The sequence below is a fragment of the Dromiciops gliroides genome, chromosome 4 (assembly GCF_019393635.1).
Source record: "Dromiciops gliroides isolate mDroGli1 chromosome 4, mDroGli1.pri, whole genome shotgun sequence".
Taxonomy (NCBI): Eukaryota; Metazoa; Chordata; class Mammalia; order Microbiotheria; family Microbiotheriidae; genus Dromiciops; species Dromiciops gliroides.
The window spans coordinates 102,047,602-102,071,050 of record NC_057864.1 but is presented as its reverse complement, the minus strand read 5'-3'; the positions used below and the strand labels follow the sequence as shown (position 1 = coordinate 102,071,050).

At 44.7% G+C, this 23,449-nt stretch overlaps 1 protein-coding gene across 1 annotated transcript in view; it reads right to left on the bottom strand.

The window, feature by feature from the left end:
* The window catches only part of ATP2B4 (ATPase plasma membrane Ca2+ transporting 4), a 107,452-nt gene extending 96,316 nt beyond the window's left edge, over window positions 1–11,136 (bottom strand). The window contains exon 1 of the mRNA XM_044003864.1: window positions 10,706–11,136. The gene's annotated coding sequence lies outside the window, so the exon portion shown is untranslated. The remainder of the gene's footprint in view (window positions 1–10,705) is intronic.
* Window positions 11,137–23,449: the final 12,313 nt, after the last annotated feature.

Below are 23,449 nucleotides of genomic sequence, written 5' to 3'. Positions count from 1 at the left end.
CCAGATTCGGACACAAATCCAGGTCTGTCCCTTGTCTGACTTCTCCTGCTCCTTTGTATTGCTATTTTTTCTTCTTCAGGGCAATGAGGGTTAAGCGACTTGCCCAGGGTCACACAGCTAGTAAGTGTCAAGTGTCTGGGGCCGGATTTGAACTCAGGTCCTCCTGAATCCAGGGCTGGTGCTTTATCTACTTCAATACCTAGCTGCCCCAATGTTATTTTTAAGCTATGGATTTGGTAGGATGTTGCTATGGGCACTTGCCATGTATATTTTCATCAATGTCATTTCACCCCAATAGATTTGAAGTTCCTTGAGGGCAGGGTCTTTGTCTATTCCTTCGTCAATGTCTCTTTACTCTCAGTAGCCATGAGGCTCTGTCCACAGGACACCCTCAGTGCTCAGGGACAGCAAAGTGACTTAAGTACTCCTGGGACCTAGATCTCATTTGAACCTTATTCCACACCTGAGAAAAGAAAGGATTACCCCCCATTGTGCAAATGCAGAAAGTGAAGCCCAGATTGAATTAGAATCATAAAATATTAGAGCCAATAACGAGTTATTTTGACTAGTCCTAAGGAGGTTTGGGACAGAATCCCTAACCAAGACAATGGCAAGGGCTAGTCAATCAACCAACAATTATTAAGCAACAACTCAGTTCCAGGGACTTTCATTAGGTGCTAGAAAAACATCGAAGACAAAAATGGATTCCCTTAAGGGATTATTCATTCTATCAGGAGAAACAACATGTATATTAGCATATAAAAATATAAACAGGGGGGCAGCTAGTTGGCGCAGTGGATGAAGCACTGGCCCTGGATTCAGGAGGACCTGAGTTCAAATCTGGCCCTCAGACACTTGACACTTACCTGCTGTGTGACCCTGGGCAAGTCACTTAATCCCCCATTGCCCTGCAAATATATATATATATAAACAAAAATAACTCGAGGAGGAGGGAATCCATCCAGCAGACTTACCACCTGAGATAAATACCCAGGGAGAGGAGAGGGACTTGGCTCTGAATGTGTGCAAGAGTTTCTAGCTGACCGTCTCAAGCTCCTCTGAAAAAGATGGGTTCAAAAACCTGTAACTTATTGCCTCTGTGATCTTGAACAAGTCTTCTCTTTGAGCCTCCTTTTCCCCATCTGAAAAATGAAGGGAATGGGCTAGTGATCTCAGATGTCCCTTTAGCTCTAAATTCTATGATCTCATTATTTTTCAATAGTTGTGGGATACTCAAATTCAGCCCTACTTCCTGACACTCAGTGACTGCTGGCCACTTCCCTCTGCCCAAACCATCTTCTCAGTACCTACCTCTTCCTTTCCTACCAGCCATTCTGCTGAAATCTCACCCCTGACTGTGGTGGCAGAGTGGATGGGCAATGACTGATGCCAGCTTCGTAGCCTCCCCATCACAGCCAGATCTATCCCTGTCTGCACAGTTGGGTCAGTGGAAGGAATGCTCTTAGCTGCCTGTGAGATGAAAATAGTTTGGGCTTGAGAAGGAGGCTGAGTTTTAAGAGACAGAGAAGAGTCTGGGTTTGGAGGTAGGAGACCAGGATTGAAAATCAGGCTCTGCCTTGAGCAAGTCCTGGAACATCTCTGAGCCTCAGTTTCCTCATCAGTAAAATGCCCATAACTTACTATCAGTCTACCTCAGAGAGTTGATAGCTCTATGATACTTAAAGCTTTGTATAAGTTATTAACCCTCTGTGTTGGGGGGGGGCATGGTGGGGGAGGCAGGAGGGAAAGGGAAGGAAGTGGAGCAGAGAGTAGAATCAAAAGTCTACCTACCTAATCTTTTCTCTGTTTTATAAAGGACACAGGTCCAAGCAGGTTGTCTCTTGTCCAAGATCAAGAGAGCATTCCCAGCCTTCCTATTCCCAAAGCAACTCTGGACAGACTTCAGGTGGCCCCTACCTCCTCCTCATATTAGAGAAAGATTCGGTTCCCTCTTTCATGGCTCCCCACTCTGCTGAGCCTCCCTAGGAAGCCATTCGGGGGATTGACTAAGTGATCAGTAGCCATGTTCATAATGAAAAGAGCCTTGAGTCATGTAGGGCCCAGTGTATTTTTCGAGATGGGTAAAAAAAGAGAGAGATGGAGATGGAGAAACACAGAGATAAAGGAAGAGACCTAGGAACTTAATCTGAAGCGAACAATCTGAGGAAGGCTTGAACCAGGGCCATTGCCCAGGAGGGACAGAGAACAAGTTGGGGATTTGCTTTGAGTCACAGGCAGGCAGTCTATGTATGTTGGCCCTGTCAAGAAGGTGTCTGGGCTACCATTTTTAGCTTCCAAGCACGGGGTTGTTCATCGTTGGCACTCATCCTTGTCTTTGAGACCAGGAATGTATCTGGTTGCCTGGCTTCTCTCTAACAGTCTGCATTTACACCTTAAGAAGACTCCCAGGGTTTGGTGGTTTTAAACACCCTCAGGCAATGTCAGTCTCTTCCTATGTCCCTCCTTATCCTTCCCTCTCTAAATCCCCCTCCCCAGTGCCTCCATCTCATGAGCTGTCCTCCACTCCACGGTATGATGCCTTTGAACAGTTCCGGCTGCTCACTGCTCTCAAAGGATGAATGGCAATGGGGTGGGGAGGAAGCAAGTCCCTGGGACAGGAAGGTTTCTTTTCTCCCTCCCCCATCAAACACTTAGGAGCTGAGCTAGAAGGCTCTTGGAGAGCGTGGGAGAATGGTCAAGGGAAGTGGTAGGACTCTTCCCCCAATAAGGTTTCAGGAGCTGCTTGTTGTGTGTTGGGAAGAGTGTCACTCAGATGAAGAAGAATGGGCTAGATGACTGATCTTTATGGGTCCTTCCAATACCACCACTACCCAGGAGCCTAAAAATTCCCTACTTGGCATTCCTCCACAGACCAGGCTAGGAGGGAAGGCATGAGAAGGGAAGATTATGAAGCACCTACTATGCACCAAGCACTGTGCTAAGTGCTTTACAAATATTCTATTACAATAAAGCAAACCTTATTGTGTCTCAGTTTGGCCTGGGACTGAAAGTCACCTTTCTTCTGTTTGGGGGTCACACTCCAGAATTCCTAAGCTCCCCATCTGTAATCCCCTTACTTTGTCACTCACTCCAAGCTTCACCAGTGACCCAGCAGAGAGCAAAGAATGCTGGGGATCCTTCTGAGCCCAGTCCAGTCAGACTTCTCCAAACACTCCTAGGGCTGTGTCCCAAACACAGGAAACCAGAGCAAAGAAGCGATCGGAGAGAGGGGGCCTGGGCCAGAGAGAAAAAGGAGAATAGAGACAGAGGTGTAGGGGACACCTCAATTGTTCCTCCTCCAAACTATGGCAGAACCCAAAAGGGAGCACCAGGATTCCCAGGGCCAGTTCAATGCTGGCTAAAACAGGCTGGCTCCCCACCTGCTCCTTCCCATGTTCAGCCCTTGTTCTGACTGGATCCTTCTCTTCATCAGCCCTTCATATAAGCTAGCAGGGCTCTACAGGCTGGGTTGAAATGAGGCAAATGGGGAGGAAGTTCCTGCAATTTCTGCTGCAACACATGAAGAGGAAATAAGTCAATGGAACAAGATTGCTTCACAGGAGGAAAAAAGGAAAGAGGAGACAAAGGGGAGAGGAAGCTGAATGGGAAACATTCATGGACTAGCACGGTCTCAGAGTTGGAAATGGACAACAGAGGCCTCCTGGTCCAGGTTTTTTTTGGCCATCAGCCCCAAGGCCTTATTCCACCATTGTGATCCCCTTTGTGGGTTAAGAGGGCTTCATTCCAGCTTGGTCGGACTCAGGATAGAGGCCTGGCATCCAGCTTTCCTTAAAGTTATAGAGCTGGAAGGCACCTCAGTCCATCCTTCTCATTTTAGAGGTCACAGAATCAGTCAACAAGCATTTATTAAATGCCTACTATGTACATTGAGTATATAAAGGTAAAAATGAAGTCAGCTGTCCCTATCAAATTTGAGACTGGGGGGTTGAACCCATCTCTTCCCACTCTTGAACTAGTGTCCTTTCCACTGGACCACAGACCTGCCATCATCTTTTCTATGGTTTGCTTTGGTGGTATGCCTCCCTTGAAAATGACTGGGTTCAGGAGAGACAATGTCTTAAGTCCTTTTATTCCTAATACTGTATGATTGAAAGGGCCCTGGACGTGAAGTCAAAGACTGGGCAGGGGGGTGATTTCTCTATTTGGCTTAGCTGTGCTTTCCCCTACCTGCATGGCCTTCAGCCTCTCCGAATCTCAGGTAGCTGTTTGAAAATGAGAATAACACCAGGTCTATCACCTGGGAGTGGGGGTGGGAGTTGGGAGTTATTGTTAGGATAGCCAAATGTGATTCTCTACATTAAAACACTTTGTAGATTATTAAAGTGGCCTGTAAATATTCTCTATTATTCTTGGCCTCCTTTCCCACTTCCCTACCCCCAAATTGGAGACTTAGACCACTTGGGTAGAGGCTGGCAGAGCCCTGCTGAAAGTCTTGGTCCTCAAAGCAGTATGGGAAGACAGTCTGATTTGAGTAGAGGGGAAATGAGGAACAACATGTAAAGACGAGGGGTTCATGCTGCTTGGTTCATTCTTCACAGGAGATTCAGGCCTTAGGTACAGAGGCCTACAGGCAAAGGGGAGTGGGTAACTAGAGCAAAACTTCTTAAACTGTGAGTCTTGACCAGAATGGGGGTGGGGGAAGAAAAATTTGGCAACAGTAAGAGGTTATGTATACTTATTTTATATAGCTATATACCCCGGGGTGTAAAAATTTCTCAGGAGAAAAGGAGCTATAAGTGGAAAAAAGTTTAAGAAGCCCTGTACTAGAGCACCTTTGTCTTCTAAAAAGCTTGCCTGGATTTAAATAACACTGAACTAGATGGGCTGGGCTGCTCAGGAGAGAAATAAAGAGCCTACCAGAGGAATGTGGGAACAGGATATAAATTCAGGAATAAGAGGCATATCCTGTGGAATTCTTGTTATATTGTAAATTGTTCTCCTGATTCTATTCACTTCACTCATCATCAATTCATACATCTTTTCATGTCTCTTTGAAATCATCTGTTTCCTCATTTCTTTTTTCTTCTTTTTTCTTTTTTTTTTTTGCAGGGCAATGAGGGTTAAGTGACTTGCCCAGGGTCAAACAGCTAGTATGTGTCAAGTGTCTGAGACTGGATTTGAACTCAGGTCCTCCTAAATCCTGGGTTGGTGCTTTATCCACTGTTCCACCTAGCTGCCCATATCCTGTGGAATTCTTTTTTTTTTCTTTCTTTTCTTTTCTTTTCTTTTTTTTTTTTGGTGAGGCAATTGGGGCTAAGTGACTTGTCCAAGGTCACACAGCTAGTATGTGTCAAGTGGCTGAGACTGGATTTGAACTCAGGTCCTCTTGAATCCAGGGCCAGTGCTTTATCCACTGCGCCACCTAGCTGCCCATATCCTGTGGAATTCTTAAAGTTCCCTGACAGGTGACTGCCTGGGAAGAGCTGAGCCGAGCTGAGCCAAATTGAGCAACTGGACAAAGACATCTTCCCTTTATTCCCATCCCTAGACATCGGGAAGGGGGAGGAAAGGATATTCAACCTCCTTTTCTCAGGGACCTCAGAGAGATAATGTGGTTTAATGGAAAGAGTAATGGACTGAGGATTAAGAGGCCTTAGTTCTAACACCAGCTCTGTTATTAGGTTAGATGATCTCTAACAGCATTTCTAGCTTGACCATTCTGGTTCCGGTCACCTTATCGCCTCATGGCCTCTACAACCACATTTAGTATCGTCCTAGTCTAGTGCCTCACTTTTCCAACCTACACCTTGGCAAAGAAAATCTAGCCTTTGTTAACCTTGCCCTCCTTGGATTGTGTTCTGATTGTCTCTCATATCTGATTCAGCCAGCCCTTCCCATCATTGCTCTCCTTATTTTGTAGAAGATGAAAGATAGAACCCAGAAGCAGGCTAGAATTGAGGTCTTCATCCAGAAAGTAAAGGGTTACTCTAGACCAGCAGCTAGGTAGTGCAGTGGATAAAGAACTGGTCACAGAGTCAGGAGGGCCTGAGTTCAAATCTCACTTCAGACACTTACTAGCTATGTAACCCTGAACAAGTCACTTAACCCTTTTTGCCTCAAACATCCTGGGCCAACTCCAGTCGTCCTTGATATATATCTTGCCACTGGACCCAGACAGCTCTGGAGGAGAAAGTGATGTTGGTGACCTTGCACAGCCCCCTTACTTAAATCCAATTCAGTGCAAGTTATGACATCACCCCAACGTCTAGGACAAAAGACACGACAAAACAACAACAAGGGGTTACTCTGGGATAAACAGCCTCTTAGTATCACCCACTAAATTTTTCACTGGATTATATGATCCTAAAGCTCATTATATAGTTGCAAGGGGTCTTGTAGGTGATCCATTCCAACCCCTTTCATTTTACAGATGAGGGAACTGAGGCCCAGAACCTTTAAGTTACTTGCTTAAGGTCACACAGGTAGTAAAAAGCAGAATTGGGATTTGATCCCAAGTACTAGGTAATGCAATGGATATAGTACTGGGCCTGGAGTCAGGAAGACTCTCATTCCTGAGTTCAAATCCAGCCACGGACACTTCCTAACTGTGCAATCCTTGGTAAGTCATTTAACCTTGTTGGCCTCAGTTTCTCATCTGTAAAATGAACTAGAGAAGGAAATGGCAAACCACTCCAGTATCTTTGCCAAGAAAACCCTAAATGGTGTAAACAAGAGTTGGACACAACTGAAAAATGTCTAAACTCTGTGACTTTGTCTTGTACCACAGTGCTTTTCCATTCATTAGGGGCTCAGAACATTGCACCCTACAATCTAACCTTGACACCAGGGGTAGAGATGGGAAATAGCAAAGGAAATACATGAAGCTCAGCCAGTCCAAGTTGCCAAGATCTTGGGAAACCAGCGAGGCTCGTGGCATAGGGGAAAGGAAGGCAGCCAGAGCGTCTATCCCCTCGTACCTCCATGCCCAGCTATTAACACCCGCTTTGCCAGCACTCAGATTAAAGGCACGGTGGGAGCAGAGGCAATAGGGGAGGACGAGCTACTAGGCTGGACAAGCCACTCAGCTTGGCTGTTGTCACCCAACTTTCCCAGTTTAGGACTCAGAATGAGGGGAATGTGGGCTGAGATGAATGGGCACTAGGAAATTTCCTGATCATCCTTACCCCACCCAGACCTACTTCACAGAACACAATGGAGATGTCTATGATCCTTCTATCCTCTTACTTGAACGCTCCCTAGGCCTCCCTCTACCTTTTCTTCAGCTTGGCTCAGCCCAGCCCAGCTCTGCCCAGACAGCTACCTGTCAGGGAACTCAAGAATCCCTCAAGATATGCTTCTTGTTGAAGAATTTCTCACCTGTCCCTCCAGCCTCTCTAAGAGGGATTTCTATTTTTCTCTTCTCCTGAGGCCAAGGTCAACAACTGGCTTCCAGTCAGCTGGAATGCAAGCTCAGGGACTTACTTGTAGGTCTGCCCTCCCACATCCCTGACTCTTCCCTCAGATGCTTTTCCCCATTCCAGGAGGGTCTTGCTCCCAGTGAGAGTCACAACTACCCCTGAGGTACTGAAGACAGAAATTCCTTCAAGCCTCTCAAGGTGAAATTTCAGGCCTCTGTGACAGAAGGAGGGAAAGGGGTTTGGGTTTTTTTTTTTTAAGGTAGGTACTGCATGGTACCTCTCAAATTACTCACATGAAAGTCTGGCCTTCCTCCCGGGACTAGCTGTGATCCCTCAACTCTTTCAGCTGATTACAGAGCTACTGAGGAATGAACTGGTGGGTTTGGCCTTGACACTTCAGTTGGGGCCACTGGGCAATAGAGGTGAGAAAAAAAAACCCACAGTGTTTCCCCAGTTGTCTTCAGAAGGAAGATGATTTTTTATTTAGATAGACAGAGAGATAGAGGGAGAGAGCATTTCATTAAGCATTTACTATGTGCCAAGAAGGGACAGCTAGGTGGCACAATAGATAGAGCAACAGACCTAGAGTCAAGAAGACTTGAGTTCAAATCAATGAACTGGAGCAGGAAAGGGCAAACCACTCCAGTATCTCTGCCAAGAAAACCCCAAATGGGGTCACAAAGAGCCAGACACGACTGAAAGAATGAACAACAACAAAATATGCCCTGCACTGCCTGCCTTCCCAGTCTCCCATAACCCCTCTATTCCTTCCCACAGAGATCAAATGTTGGGGAGTTATCTAAAAAACAAATTACCCTTCTTTTCCTGAAATAAAGCTTCACTGAGGCAGAAGGGACCTTTAGCAACCTCCTAATTTTACAGATGAGGACATTGAGGCCAGAGAAGGATATCATCTATTTGTCCGAGGTCACAGAGTAGTAAAGGTAGGATTCAGACCCAGAACTTCCATCTCCCAATACAATACACTCTTTCCACTGTGTGTGTAAAACATAAGAGGAAGGTTCTTTTTTTTTTTCTCCCTCTGCTCTTCCAGTGAATCAGATCCTATACACATCCTAAACCCCTTTATCCAACCCAAGGACTCCCCTCAATAACATTTTAACTTGTCCCCTCTCTCTCTCCCGTCCTCAGCTACCTCACACCAGGGTAGCATCAGACTGCTTCTCACATAAACCAAGCTTCACCAGAAGTGGGAGGGGCAACTTTTTCAGTCTCCCTCCTCCAAGCTTGCGGCAGAAACCTCATCGGAAGAGGCACCAGATCGCCTCTGCCCATCCACACCTGCACCTTAGTAGCTCATTTTACTTAGGCCCCCCTCTCCCCCAACACACACACGTACACCTCTGACTCTTCTGCCATGACATCCTTATTCAGTACGTGCCTAGAGTCCTCCCCTCACCAACCACAGCGGAATCCCACCCTCCAAACCTGCATGCCCCCTTCTTTCAGCTTCCCCAGAGCCATGGCATTCCACACCTCACAACCAGCTCTAACGTATTCTTTTTCCTCTGCTAGGTGGGCATCACAGTCTCTCTTGCTATTTCCCCCACAGACTCCCTCTTGCCATCCAGTGCTCAATGCCCTTCCTAACCAACATCCCAGGTCCAAATGCCCTTCCCCACACCAGACTCCTCAGCCCAGCTTAGACAACCCGCTAGCTTCTCCCCGTCTACCCAAAAGGGGATGATCTGGTATGTGTGGTGGGAGGGGGAGAGGGAGGGGGCCCGGATTGGCGTAGAAGCGGCGCAGGAGAAGGGCATTGGGGAGGGGTTGGGGGACATGTTTCTTGGAGACTCCCTCTTCTACCCACCAGATGATGCGTAACTGAATGGGATTTTATATTCCCTCCTTGGACTCCTTGCCTGTGTCTATTGGGAAAACTGTCTATCTCACCATCTGATAACTGTCCTTTCCTCCACAGCAATTCCCATCCACCCCCGCCCCCCGCCAGCATCTTGCCTGCGAGTTACTGACGGTCCTGCCCTTAATCTGCGGGAGGGAGACACATCAAGCTTGCCCAGTACATATTTCCCTCTTCGTAGCAGTGGTCAGCACTATCGTCTGCTCTTTTCACTATCAGAGCCTCTGAAAGAGATTGGGGGAATTCTACAGAGGGATGAGAAAGCTACCCAAAAGATTCATTCTCCGCGGGGAGAAGGCGGGAGGGGGCGTCTAAAACTCTTCAATGTGAGCTCCTGAGCAAGTGAAAAATACTGCAGCCCCTGAGGCTGTTCTCGCTTCAGGGGCCCTTCCCTAGGATCCTGGTAGCCAGAACCGAGTGGACTCACCAGCTTCACTCCCCATCAGCCTTAGGATCTATCTATCCCTGAGAAATCGCAAACTTTCCAACTTCAACAGAATATGCATACATTCCACATTTCCATTCCGGAGCAGAACTGTGGGGTCCCCCCCCCCCTTACACTCCTACAGTTGGTTTTCAACAACACACACACTCACGGGCGCGCGCGTGCACACAACACACCACACACACACACACACACACACACACACACACACACAACGGTACAAGGGAACTCCCTGCTTTTTCCACAGCTAATTATAGACTTGAAAGTCTGAAGGGCTCTGAGACTGTTTTGCAAGAAGGCGAGAGAAAACTGCTGAGGTTTCTAGGCAAAGCCAAAGAAATTCAATTTGCACCTCCCCTCTGACCCCTTAAGTCCCCCAGCTGCCTCTCCCGTCCACCCCCTCCGCACCCCTTTTTCAGTCCCCACTGCGGCTCCTCCTCCCTGCTGAAGATTTCTCACCGGGTTATTTTTTTCCATCTCTCTCTCTCTTTGGGGCTTTCAAGAAAAGGAACAGACGCGGAAAATATTTTTGCAACAGTTTTCCATTCTGCGTCTCATTCCCGAGCCAAAGGGGAGGTCGTGCGTGTGTGGGGAGGAATATGTGCGTTTTCCAAAGAGCTTCACTCCCCACCCTTACCCCCACCAGCTCAGGACCGCTAAGATAGAGACATTTACCCCAGCCCCTCAACCTCACCCCGATCCTCCTCCTCCCCCTTTGGCCCAGCCCTGACCAAAACTGAAAGGGACTAAGAAGACAAACAAGCCAATCATTTGGTGTCTCCGAACTCAGCCTGGGAAAAGAAGCCTGGACAAATCTTTGCACCCCAAATCAAACGGCTCCCCCTCCCCCCCAACCCCGAACCAAACAATCTCACAAACCCTGACCCACCCAAGGCATGAGAAGCAGGCAAAGTCTGGGGTGTGTCAGGAGGGATGGGAAGAGAAAAGAAGCGAGCAAAGTTTGAAAAGCCCGAGTCAATTCATTCTCCACGAGCCTACCTCTCCTGCTAGCAAGAATCCAGACTTCTTCAAGCGGGAATCTCCCTGCGGGTTTCCATAGAGTGGAGCGGGGTGGGGTGGGCAGGACCACCCACCGGCCCTCCTAATATAGTAATAGTTGCTAAAGATGCCTGTGTGCTTGCTCGCTTTCCCGCTTTGGGTTTGAGAGTGGGCTGGGTCTCCTATTCTGGCCCTCCAAGGGAGAAGGTCCTTGGGAACCCTGGAAGAAAGCGAATGGAAGGGAGGCTGGGGTGCCTTTCCTTGGCCCTTACTCTTTCCAGAGGGAAGTCCTGGGAAGTTAGTGGCCCCCCCAGCTCTGGACCGTCTTAACGGTAGATCTTTCTTCAGAAAAGGCTTGTCATGGCAACAGCTAGTGCCAACCCCTGCCAGACTTGCTCTGGCTCGCTCTCTCGCTCTCTCTCTCTCTCACTCTCTCCCAGCGCAGGGAGGAGGAGGTGGAGCGGGAGAAGGAGAGGTGGGACTAGGCTGCCAGCCCAGCGATTACTCTCCTATTAAGGTGGTCTGATTCCTTGGCTGCTTCCTGGCATCTTTTTAAGGGGGAATGAGGGGAAAGAAAGGGGAGGAATCCTTTCTGGTGTTTGGTGTCCTCCCGCCCTCAACGTGATGAGCCGAGGGAGAAGGTCGGTAGGGACTAGGGAAATTGGAGGGGTGGAGAGGGTTGGGGAGAGGTGTGTGTGGGGGGGAAGAGATGTTCAGCCTTTGCATCTCTAGAAAGGAGAAAAAAAATGGGGGGCTGTTTAAAGATTGTGAGCTTTCTGTTCATTTTCTACCAGGTCTTTCACTCTCTGGACTTGGAAACATTTAGTGTAGGTTCGAAAACTCCCCGCTGGTTCTAACAGCCAGTAGCTCACTCTCTGTGAATAGAAGAACGAATTACTCAGAGGTACACACACATCCACATTCATCCTCAGTAAGATTTCATACATCCATCCTGCCATCTACAGTCTCTTCCCCATCCTCATGTACCCTACTACACACATCCACACATATGGACTGAGAGAAACAGAAGCACAAGTGTGCAAAAGCTCCTTGGCCCACACACACCCAGACACGTTTATTAGTAATAACACCATACTTAGTAATAACACACATTTGCACACACACACACACACACAAATTGCTCTCACCATTTTACCCAGTTTCCTCCACATGCTTTCCCAGAGACACCCACTATTTATTTACAGCTGAACATATTCCCTCACTGATACATTCATATATGCTCCCCATTAACTCACACACATATTTAAATGCTGACAGAAGACAGCTTTAACGCATAGGCTATTTATGGCAAGGAAAAAAATAATCCATCACTTTCTCTTCCTAACCACAGAATCATAGAATAATAGACCTGAAAAGGATTTTTATAATTACCTATTTCAATCCTTTCATTTTATAGAAGGGGAAACTGTGGCTCTGAAAGTGACTTGCCTATGGTCACAAAGCTATTTCTAACTCCAAAGCCAATGTTAGTTCCTCCATACCACCCCTTCATTTCTTTTTTGTTCAGTTGTGTTCCTCTCTTTGTGACCCCATTTGAGGTTTTCTTGATAAATATACTAAAGTAGTTTTGCCATTTCCTTCTCCAGTTCATTTTACAGATAAGGAAACTGAGGCAAACAGGGTTTAAGGGATTTGCCCAGGGTCACAATACTAGCAAGTGTCTGAGGCCTGGTTTGTACTCAAGTCCGGGCTAAATATTCTATCCACATATCTGCTCACATTTCTAGTGGTCACCTTTATCCCTAATTGATTGTTAGTTCTCCGAGGGCATGAATTATTTAATTTGGTTTTGTCTCTGCATGCCAAAGGCCTGGCACATATACTTATCAATATTTATCATCATTATGATCATCATCAAGCAGGGCCTGCTTAACATATTCTTGGTGAAGGAAGGAATGGAGTAAAATGTGTGGCAACCACTCAGTTTTAAGAAAAGCCTTTATTACTTATAAACCGAGTATAACTCTAATTGAAAAGAAAGAGCCAGTGAACCACCAGAGCTGCCTCTACTTACCCAACCTCCATGTCTTCTTTATTTCTACCCATTCAATTCCCAAAGGTCCAACCTACTACTTCAGGAAATCTTCCCATGCCAGAATGACCTAGCAAACCCCATAAGCAGAAGACCAGATCCAGAGAAATTTGGCCTTAGAGCCCTGAAGTTCTGGGAAAGGAGACCTGTCATCACTGTCAATCCATGATGCCCCTCTTCTCCATTTTTCTTTTCTTTTGTTTTTAGGGGGTATATTCTGTGAGATAAAGAAAGTAAGCAGAGTCTGCTTTTCTCAAGGAGTTTCTCTCTCTCTCTCTCTCTCTCTCTCTCTCTCTCTCTCTCTCTCTCTCTCTCTCTCTCTCTCTCTCTCCTTGCGGGTCAATGAGGGTTAAGTGATTTGCCCAGGATCACACAGCTAGTAAATGTCAAGTATCTAAGGCAGATTTGAACTCAGGTCCTCCTGAATCCAGAGCCAGTGCTTTACCCACTGGGCCACCTAGCTGCCCCTTCTCGAGGAGTTCTAAAAGGAAATATATGGCTAAGCATCTCTGTCTTGGTATAATTAAGTTAGACCTGTCTCCCCTGTGTGTGTGCCCCAAATAGCTCAGGGGCCCTGGTTAAAGTTTTAATGGGATGAGCAATGGATAGAATTGATACTTAAGTTTTATTTCCTGCTCTGCCACCAATTTGATGTATGACTTCCAGCAAGTCACTTCACCTCTGGGCATGTTTTCTCATCTGTAAAAAATAAAAATGAGGTTGGATTAGATGATCTTCAAAGTCCCTTCCAGCTCCAAGTTCTTGTGATATACACACCATTTTAAACCTGAGAAAAGTGAAGAGAGATGGAAGGACTTGCTTTTAGTTGTTAAGCCAGTCTTAGAACTTGAAGTCCCTCATTTTGGACTCCTGACTTCATCTGTCCTGGGAATATCCAAAATAGCCCCCTGTGCTTATTTCTCCCATCCCAAATACAGCACGGTTGATAGAAGAGAGAAGGGGGGGAGAAGTACACCTAAAACTTTGCTAGTACAATGTCCATGGGCACACTCCATGCATTATTTTCCAAGGAATTTTTTCTTTCCAATTTTTTTTTTTGGTGAGGCAATTGGGGTTAAGTGACTTGCCCAGGGTCACACAGCTAGTAAGTGTCAAATGTCCAAGGCTGGATTTGAACTCAGGTCCTCTAGACTCCAGGGCCAGTGCTCTATCCATTGTGATATCTAGCTGCTACCCTCCCCCTCCACCCCCCTCAGAATCTTAATGTTCATGCTCCTCACTCTCCTGGAGGAAGCCAAAACTATTATTTCTTCTGACATGGCTTTTGGCTACATATCATTTCCCCTTCCCCCAAGTAAGCACCTCTGTTTTTTGCCCATATAGGCTTTCATTTCAACAGGGTTGGAGGGATTTGTTTTAGCTGGATCTATCCTTTGGTATTTGAAGCCTGATCTCCTTATGTGTAGGCTTCCTTTATTAGAATATAGGGTCCCTGAAGGCAGGAACCATCTTGTTTATCTTTGGAGCCTCAGAGCTTAACATAGTGCTTGGCACCTAGTAAGCATTTAATAAACACTTAAATGTATCTAGCTATTTATCTATCAGAATTCTCTCTCTCTCTCTCTCTCTCTCTCTCTCTCTCTCTCTCTCTCTCTCTCTCTCTCTCTGGCTCCCAACAAAAACGAATCATTCCTATTTTATATGTGGAAAAAACAAGGCTTAGAAAAGTGAGATTTGTCCACTAGTGCAAGTCAGAGAGTGTGGCTTAATGAAAAGCCACAAAATCTGGTTTCCTATCGCTTAACTGGCTGTGATCTTGAGTTACTTACTGACCCCTCTCTGAATCTCAGTTTCTCTTTCTATAAAATGAAAATAAAAACACTTGAGCTCCATGTGATCCATTGTGGTGATTGAAAGTACTTTCTAAAACTCAGATCATAGACTATTAGAACTGGAAATAGAGCTTAGCGATCATGCTAGCCCAACCAATACTTGTACATGAATTCCTTATATAAGAATCCTGAGAAATGAATCCCTGGGACTTTTTTGAATACCTCCAAGGGGATGATTTCTTCAGAAACTTATTACAATGATTGAGGTGAATGATGACCAGGGCCTGAGCATGAGTCAGTTAGCCCTGGGAAGGAAAAGAAGGAAATTGAGATGACCCAAAGGTATGAAGAATATATGAATGAAAAGAACTTTGTTTAAGAGAATTCCATATTTTACCTATTTTCAGATTCCCAGGTGGATTATAAAAATTTAATTTTCTATTTGCACAGGTGGTATCAGTGGTTTTGTTATCACTGGAAACACAGCCCCTAAAATACCCAATGAGGTCCTCTTTAGATGTGTCAAAATATTTTTAAAGCTTGTCTATAGTGACTGGTTATGGCATCATTGCCTACTGTTTAATACTCTGATCCTAGGAGGGGATAGAGTGTCACAACTGAAGCCAGATGTGGGGTCCTTCCAAAGACTGGGCCCCATTTCTCTATGAGATATGGGAGTTTGGGAGCAGAGGGGGAAGGAAATATATTGGTTGATATTATATTTAGGCCTTATTTTTATTTTTAAAAATATTTCTATTTCATGTATTATTTTTATTTATATATTAATATTAATGTTAGTTTTATTATCGAAAAAGTTCTCCTACATGAATTCCCTTGAATATCCCTGTCTCTCCACTCATAGGGATATCACCTTACTTCAGGGTCTCATCATTCCTCAGCAGGACTTCTATAGTATTTTCCATGTTCTCTCCAGTCCATCAACCACAGGATCTCACAGTGCTCTTCTCTGCTCAAAAACTGGGTCTGGAGTCAGCAAGACCTGAGTTTGAATTCTGTCTTAGAAACTAGTAAGCCACTTAAATGTTCTGTAGCTCAGTTTCCTCATCTATAAAATGGGGATATTAATAGTACCTACCTCCCAGGATTGTTAAGAAGATAAAATGAGATCTATTTTTTTTTTTTTGCAAGGCAAGGAGGGTTAAGTGACTTGCCCAGGGTCACAGAGCTAGTAAGTATCAAGTGTCCAGGGCTGGTGCTTTATCCACTTCGCCACCTAGCTGCCCCTAAATGAGAACTATTTGTAAAGTACTTTGCAAACCTTAAAGTGCTATATAAATACTAGTTATAATAATAATGTACCTATTACCTTAAAGTGCTATATAAATACTAGTTATAATAATAATGTACCTATTAATAATTAATCAAGTAGTTTATTATATTAGTGGTATAGTGGCTCTGGAGGCAGAGGATCTGTATTTAAATCCCACCTCAGATACTTATTGTGTGACCTTGGGTAAGTCACTTAACTTCCTTTGGCCTCCATTTCTTCATCTGTAAAATGGGATGGTTGGAGCAGATGGCTTCTGGAATACCTCTTAGCTCTAGAGCTCTGATCTGAAAACATTTGAAGTCTTTCACAATCTTACTTCATCTTACCCCTTTCACAGGCTACTTTCCAGTTGAACTGGACCACTCACTAGACTGAGAACTCAACATTCCTTCTCTTGACTCTGTGTACTTATAAAAGTCATACCCTGTACTCCCTTCCTAGCTCTGTTTTCTTGTAGCTCCCAGTGCATGGTGCATAGTAGGTGCTTGCTAAATGCTTGCTAAATGAATGAATCCAGTTCATGCCTCTCAGAATCCTTCTTTTCCTTCAAAGCTCAGTGAAGGTACCACCTCTCCTTGGTTCATTTACCTTTCCCTATGTCCCTGTGCCCTAATCAATAGGTTCTTACTCTCCTCAGATAATTTTGTAAGGCCTCACACCTGTACAAATTGCATATGTACTCCTAGAGAATATCAATTCCTTGAGGGCTGTGGTTATTTCATTTTTGCCTTGGTAGCAGGGGCCTTGCCCATGGTGGCCACTTATTAAATGTTTGCCAATTTAAATTATTAAGGGAGGGACCAGCCAGTGATAGTTGTGGTTCTCTGAAAAAAGGCTCTGAGGCTAGGTCTGTCTCTGCCTGGCCTCCAGGGCTGCCATCCACTCGAGATGCCCCAGACTGGGTGAGTGGAAGTGACCCAAGAAGCCTTCCCAGGCACAGGAAAATAAAGGGGCCAGGTGGACCCTGTCACCTCCGGGCTGTGGGGCCCACAAGCTGCATCCCATGCTCTTCAGTGACCCTAGCTGCCAGGACGCCTGATTTCCACAGGCAGGTTTGAGGCCTGACGTGTTGTCGGAGAAGAATGGGTAAAAATAAATCCACCCATAAAAATAGCAGCTTCATGTGGGAAAGTCAAGTTGCCCCCTGTGGCAGTAGAGAGGGCACTGCCTTCAGGCAGCTGGAAGGTCATAGGCCAGCCCTGCTACTTTTCCCTCTGTCATAGCTCTCTCTTATCCCCAGTCACCCAACTCACAGCTGCTTATCCCCTTTCCTTAGTCCCCAAACAATTGTCTCTCCTATTTTGCCCCTACATTGACCAAAGGATTGAATATTAGATTTTAGCATGAGAGGACCGACCTAGGTTTGAATTCTAGTTTCTGTGTGACCTGATTAAATTTCCTAACTTCTCTGTGCCTCATTTCACCCCTTTTCAAAGGGAGAGGTCCTAAGACTAGAATATGATCCAATGACTTAGAGCTGAATAGGACCTTATTGGTCACCCAGTCAATTCCCTTCGTTTTACAGATGAAGTAGAAAAGTCTCTCCAGAGGAGGTTGGGACCATCTCCAGGAGACCAGAAAACTGGGCAATATCCAGGGACTCAGACCACTGCTTTCTCCTTTTCTCCTGGGAAAGTATGAATAGTACAGTTCCACAGCATAGAAGACTAGACTTAGAATCAGAAGATGTGAATTCGAATCCTGATGAAGCACCAGGATTCAGTAGCTGTGTGGTTTTTAGACAGGTCACAACTTCTCTAATAATTTTTGTGAAGGCTCAGAACAAGACCTAACACATGATATGTATTTAATAAATGCTTATTCCTTCCTTCCTAATAATAGCTAGCAATTCTTTACAAATATTATCTCACTCAATACTTACAACCACCTTGGGAGGTAGGTGCTGTTATTATCCCCTTTTCAGAGTGGAGGAAACTAAGGTGAACAGAGGTTAAGTGACTTGCCCAGGGTTACACAGCTAGGAAGTATCTGAAGAAGATTTAGAACTCAGGTCTTCCTGGCTTCAAATCCTATGCTCTATCAGCTATGAAAAGTCATGTAAAATGCTTTTGTCATCTTGCGTTTTAAACGGATGTTGATATTATTATTGATATTTCTCCCAGGGGCTCCCCAGAGTATGTTCCATTAACCAAGCTTACTTTCTCCCTAGCTTCTTTTTTTTTTTTTTTTTTAGTGAGGCAATTGGGGTTAAGTGACTTGCCCAGGGTCACACAGCTAGTAAGTGTTAAGTTTCTGAGGCCGGATTTGAACTCAGGTCCTCCTGACTCCAGGGCCGGTGCTCTATCCACTGTGCCACCTAGCTGCCCCGCTCTCCCTAGCTTCTTAAACTGTGGGTCTTGAGCCCATATGGAGTGATGTAACCAAATGTGGGATTCATGAAAAATGGTTGTGTATGCCTATTTTATATACCTATATATCAGGGGTCATGTAAATATTTCTTGGGGGAAAAGGGGTTGAGAGTGGAAAAAGTTTAAGAAGTCCTGTTCTAAACCATTATAGGCTTATAGAAATTTAGAGATGAAAGCTGCTTCCTACTCCATCCACCCCTTTATTCTCAGCTCCCTCCCCAACTCTGCCCCAGGAAAAGGTTCTATTTCTATTGCTTTAAATACCCATTCTACTGAAATTCATTCATTCATTCCTCTGAGCAGTTACAGATCTGTTGTTCAGGGCTTCGGGATATTCAAGAGAAATGAACCCTGTCCTCAATCTGCCTATATTTTAGTTATAGACATATAACTGGTATACATTAAATAGGTAAACAAGTCAAGGCAGGATATATTAACTGTCCAAAAAAACCCAACCAAAAACCAGCGAGTATTATAAATAGCACTGGCTCAGTTCAGAGAAGGGGAAGTTAAAGGTGGGCTAGAGTAGATGGTGAAGGCCTTATGAAGAAGATGAGGTGGGCTGGAGCTTGGATTCGAATCTCCACCAACTAATCTCCCCCTTTGCTTCCTAGTTTCCCAATAAATGGTGACTAAGTCTATTTTGTACATAGACAAATATATTATTAGCCCTTCCCCCCAAGTCCACTGGCATCAGAACCAAGAGGAGCCATTGAAGCTACAAAAGCAAAGCTAATTTCTCCAGTGCTTGACTGCCCAGGGCATCCGACTGGACATCATAGGGGAGACCTACCTCGGAGTTCACTCCTTCTGAGTGTTGGACAAGTGATAATTTCATTTATTCCATTTTCTAGTGCTTCAGTGGAATATGGATGGCCTAGCCTTTGCCTAAGTTGTCAGAAGCTGTGTCTTAATCTCCACAGCAGGAATTCAGAGTAAATGAATTAAAAGGACAGACTCTCTCTGCAGGCCTAGAGCTGACCTTCTGCAAAGACTGCCTAGACAGGAATGTTTACAACAGTTTTCATAGTTGGACTCATTTTCTGGGTCTCTGTTGATTCTTCACCCTGTTGGCCTAACAGGCTGGTCCTGGCTGGAAGGCAAGTTTCCTGGGGATGCCTACAGTACACCTTCATTTCTACCTGTTGAGGGCAGGATGGGAAAGTTGGGTGAAGATAGTTAGCAAATAGGACAGAATCAGCATCTGGGTACCAGGCTTTATAGTGTAGAGAAAGAGAACTCAAAGACTGTGGTTCTAATCTTGGCTTTGCCTCCAATTCCTTGAGCGACCAAAGATAAGTACATCACTTTCCCACACCGAGACACAGTTCTCTCCTATTGAAGCAGCTAGGTGGTACAGTGGATAGAGTGCAGGGCCTGGCATCAGGAAGAGCTGAGTTCAAATCCAGCTTCAGACACTTACTAGCTTTGTGACTCTGGGCAAGTCACTTGCCTCAATTTTCTCGACTGTAAAATGAAGATGATAATAATAACACCTGCCTCCCAGGTTTATTGTAAGGATAAAATGACATGATTTTTATAGACCTTAAAATGCTACATAAATGCTAGCCATTCTTATCATTATCATTTGGATCAAAGGACTCAGACCAAATGAAGTATGGAGAAAAGGAGACTTCAAAGGCAGAAGGGTCCAATGGAAGAAGGCCTGGATTGAGAGTCACATCCTGATTTTGCTTTTTTTTTTCTTTTTCCTTTCTTTGCAGCCCCAGTGTTTAGCATGGTACCTGGCACATAGGAGGCATGCATTAATAAATGCTAATTGGCTGGCTGACAGATAGTTATTATTTATGTGACCTTGGGCAAGTCACTTCTATACTTTGGGCTTCAGCTTCCTTTTCTGTAAACGAGGTGGTTGGACCAGATGTCCTCTGAAGTCTCTTGCAGTTTCCAATCTCTGATCCTACCAAATTCTAGTTCAGTTTAAGGAATGTTTTGATGCTTAATATTTCCATACATAATAATAATCACTTTCATTTACATAATCATTGAAGGTTTGCAAAGCATTTTGCATGTATTATCTCTGTTGATCCCTACAACAGCCTTGGGAAGCAGGTTCAGTTATTATCCCAATTTTACAGATGGAGAAACTGAGGCTTAAGTGAATTGCCCAAAGTCACATGTGTCTGAGGCAGAATTAGAACTCAGACCTTCCTTACCTCAAGTCCAATGCCCTGAGGTAAACCAGATTAAAATGTAATTCAGAGATGCAGATTGAACCATACTGTTTCTACTTTTTTTGTTTTTCTTTTTTGAGGTTTTTTCCCTTTGGTTCTGATTCTTCTGTCATAGCAAGACTAATGCAGAAATATGTTTAATGTGATCGTACGTATATAACCTACATCAGATTGCTTGCTGTATTGGGGAGGGGCAGGGAGGGGAGGGAGGGAGAAAAATTTGGCAACTAGAACTCTTATAAAAACAAATTTTGAAAACTATTTCTACATGTAACTAGAAAATAATAAAATACTTTTATGATTTAAAAAATAAAATAAAATATATATTTTTTTAAATTCAGAAACGTTTAACAAAATAAATATACAACAAGGCACCCGTAGTGTTAATTTGTGGTTTTCTAAGCCATTATAGCCCCATGGGGATCTCTTTCTACTTGAGTTTGACACCACTCACTACAACCTTGTTGCCTCAACCAAGATGAATTCCCACAGTGTAGACATTCTCTTCACAAATGCCAATCCCTATCCTTCTGTGCCTCAGTTTTCATGAGTTGCTATGGCTGAAACAATTCAACACCTAGCCTTCTGTTGACTAGCCTTCTGAAGCTTTGCCAGGTTGGTTCTTGGAGGACAGATTAGAAACTACAGTTACTAATACTCCAAGGACTTTTCAGTCAGTCAATAAAACATTTATTAGGTGCCTACTATGTGCCTAGCACTGTGTTAAGTATGGGGAAAATGCAAATATTTGCATCTGACTTCTCCCTTCCAGTTCCTTGTAGGAGGTCTTTCTACTTTCCACATTAAAAGAAAGATAATCTTTGCTATCCTCCGCCCTTCATTAACTTCCTAGTTTTGGGCACCTAGTTGAGGGGCAGTAAGGTGGCACAGTGGATAGAGCACTGGCCCTGGGGTCAGAAGGACCTGAGTTCAAGTCTTACTTGAAACACTTACTAGCTGTGTGACCCTGGGCAAGTCACTTAACTCCAATTGCCTCAAACATCCAGGAACATCTCCAGTTGTCCTGATGTATATCTTGCCACTGGACCCAGATGGTTATGGAGGAGAGAGTGAGGCTGATGACCTTGCATAGCCCTCCCTCACTTAAATCCAATCCAGTGCAAGTCATGACATCAGTAATGGTCTTCTTCAAGAATGAAGGGCAAAGAACAACAAACAAGGTGGCACAGTAGATAGAGCGCTGGGCCTGAAGTCAGGAAGACTCATCTTCCTGAGTTCAAATCCAGCCTCAGACACTTAATAGCTGTGCAACCCTGGGCAAGTCATTTAACCCTGTTTGCCTCAGTTTCCTCATCTGTAAAAAAGAGCCAGAGAAGGAAATGACAAACCAGTATCTTTGCTAAGAAAACCCCAAATGGAGTCATGAAGAGTTGGGCACGTCTAAAAAAATGACTGACCAACAACAACAATCTGGGCACCTAACACAAAGGGTTACACAGACCCCTTCCTTCTCTGTCACCCGAAAGCTCACAATGGTAAAAAGCAAACAAACTGAGTAGAATAGTCAAGTCATAATACCACAGAATAGGGAAAGACTTCTAAAGTCCACTGAAAAGGAAGTCCTTCCTCAACAATCCCATTAAAAAATAAAATTAAAAAAAAAAACCAGTTACTCCTTGCTTGAAGCCCTGCAATGATGTCGGGAACCCACTATGTCTCAGGAATTCCACTTCTGGAAACTTCCGTTAAGAAGTCTTTCCTTCCATTGGCCCAAAATCTGTCACTGAAATTCCCAGCCAGTTCTTACCTCTGGGACCAGCTGTCTAATTCTGCTTCCATATGACAGCCCTTCAAATACCTGAACGTGGTTATTATGTCCCCCTGAGTCTTCTCTCATCCAGGCCAGTCACCCCCAGTTTCTTCAACTGATCCGCATTTGGCATGAACGCCAAGCTTTTCACCATCCTGACTGCTTTCTTCTGGATGCTTTCCAGCTTATCGATATCTTCCCTAAAATGCAGACCCAGAACCGAACATGATACTATCAATGTGCGCTGACCAGCATATAGCATAAAGAAATCCTTCATTCTAACAGCAAGCTTAAGATCGTATTAGATTCTTAGCTACTATGTCACCTGTTGACTCATACAGAGCTGAGTCCACCAAAAAACCCCTCTATCTTCTTTCGGTGAACTATTGTCTATACTCTATTATATATTTGCAGAGTTAATTTTTTAAAAATTCAAGTGTATCAAGTGGGCTTTGGCCTTATTAGAAGATATTCTAAATCCCTCTGGGTCCCCCTAGGACTCTGAGGGGGATTGTAGCTAGCTTTACCCTAGTCTCCTTCTCCCATCTTTGTCTTAGCTACCCCTGGACTGAGCTCCAAAGTCATTCTTTGTTCCTCAGGGCAAGGACCCAGGTTTGGGCAGCTAGGTGGTACAGTGAGTGGATAGCATACTGGACCTGGAGTCAAGAAAACCTGAGCTCAAATCCTACCTACTAACTATGTAACTCTAGGTCAAGTCACTTAACCACTATTTGCCTCAGTTTTCTCATCTGTAAAATGGCACCTACCTCCCAGGATTGTTTTGGAGATCAAATGAGGTATTTGAAAAACACTCTGTAGACCTTAAAGCAATATATAAATGGTAACTATTATTGCTCTCCTGCCCTTCTGATAATCACAAGGTTAAAACCTCCAAATAAGTATCCTTTGCCCAAACTGAAAGAATAAACAGTGAGGGTGAGCAAATGGGGGCCACATATCTCTGTTGGAGGGTAGAAGGCCTGAGGTCTCAACCCTGATGGTATTGGCTTTCATCAGAAGCCATCAGAGATTCTGGAAGAGAGAGCCATTCAGAGAGAGAGAGAGAGACAGAGAGAAAGAGAGACAGAGAGACAGACAGAGGAAGGGAGGGAGAGAGGTGGGGAGAGAGAGAGAGAGATTCAGAAATGGGGGGGGGTCTGGTACACAAGCAATATCCAGAAGACTCAGGAGGGAGTCCCAGAGCCTAGCAAATAGATGCCGGTCTGTCCATTGGTTATTCCCTCCCTCTCACTATGTGAACAACTCATCATT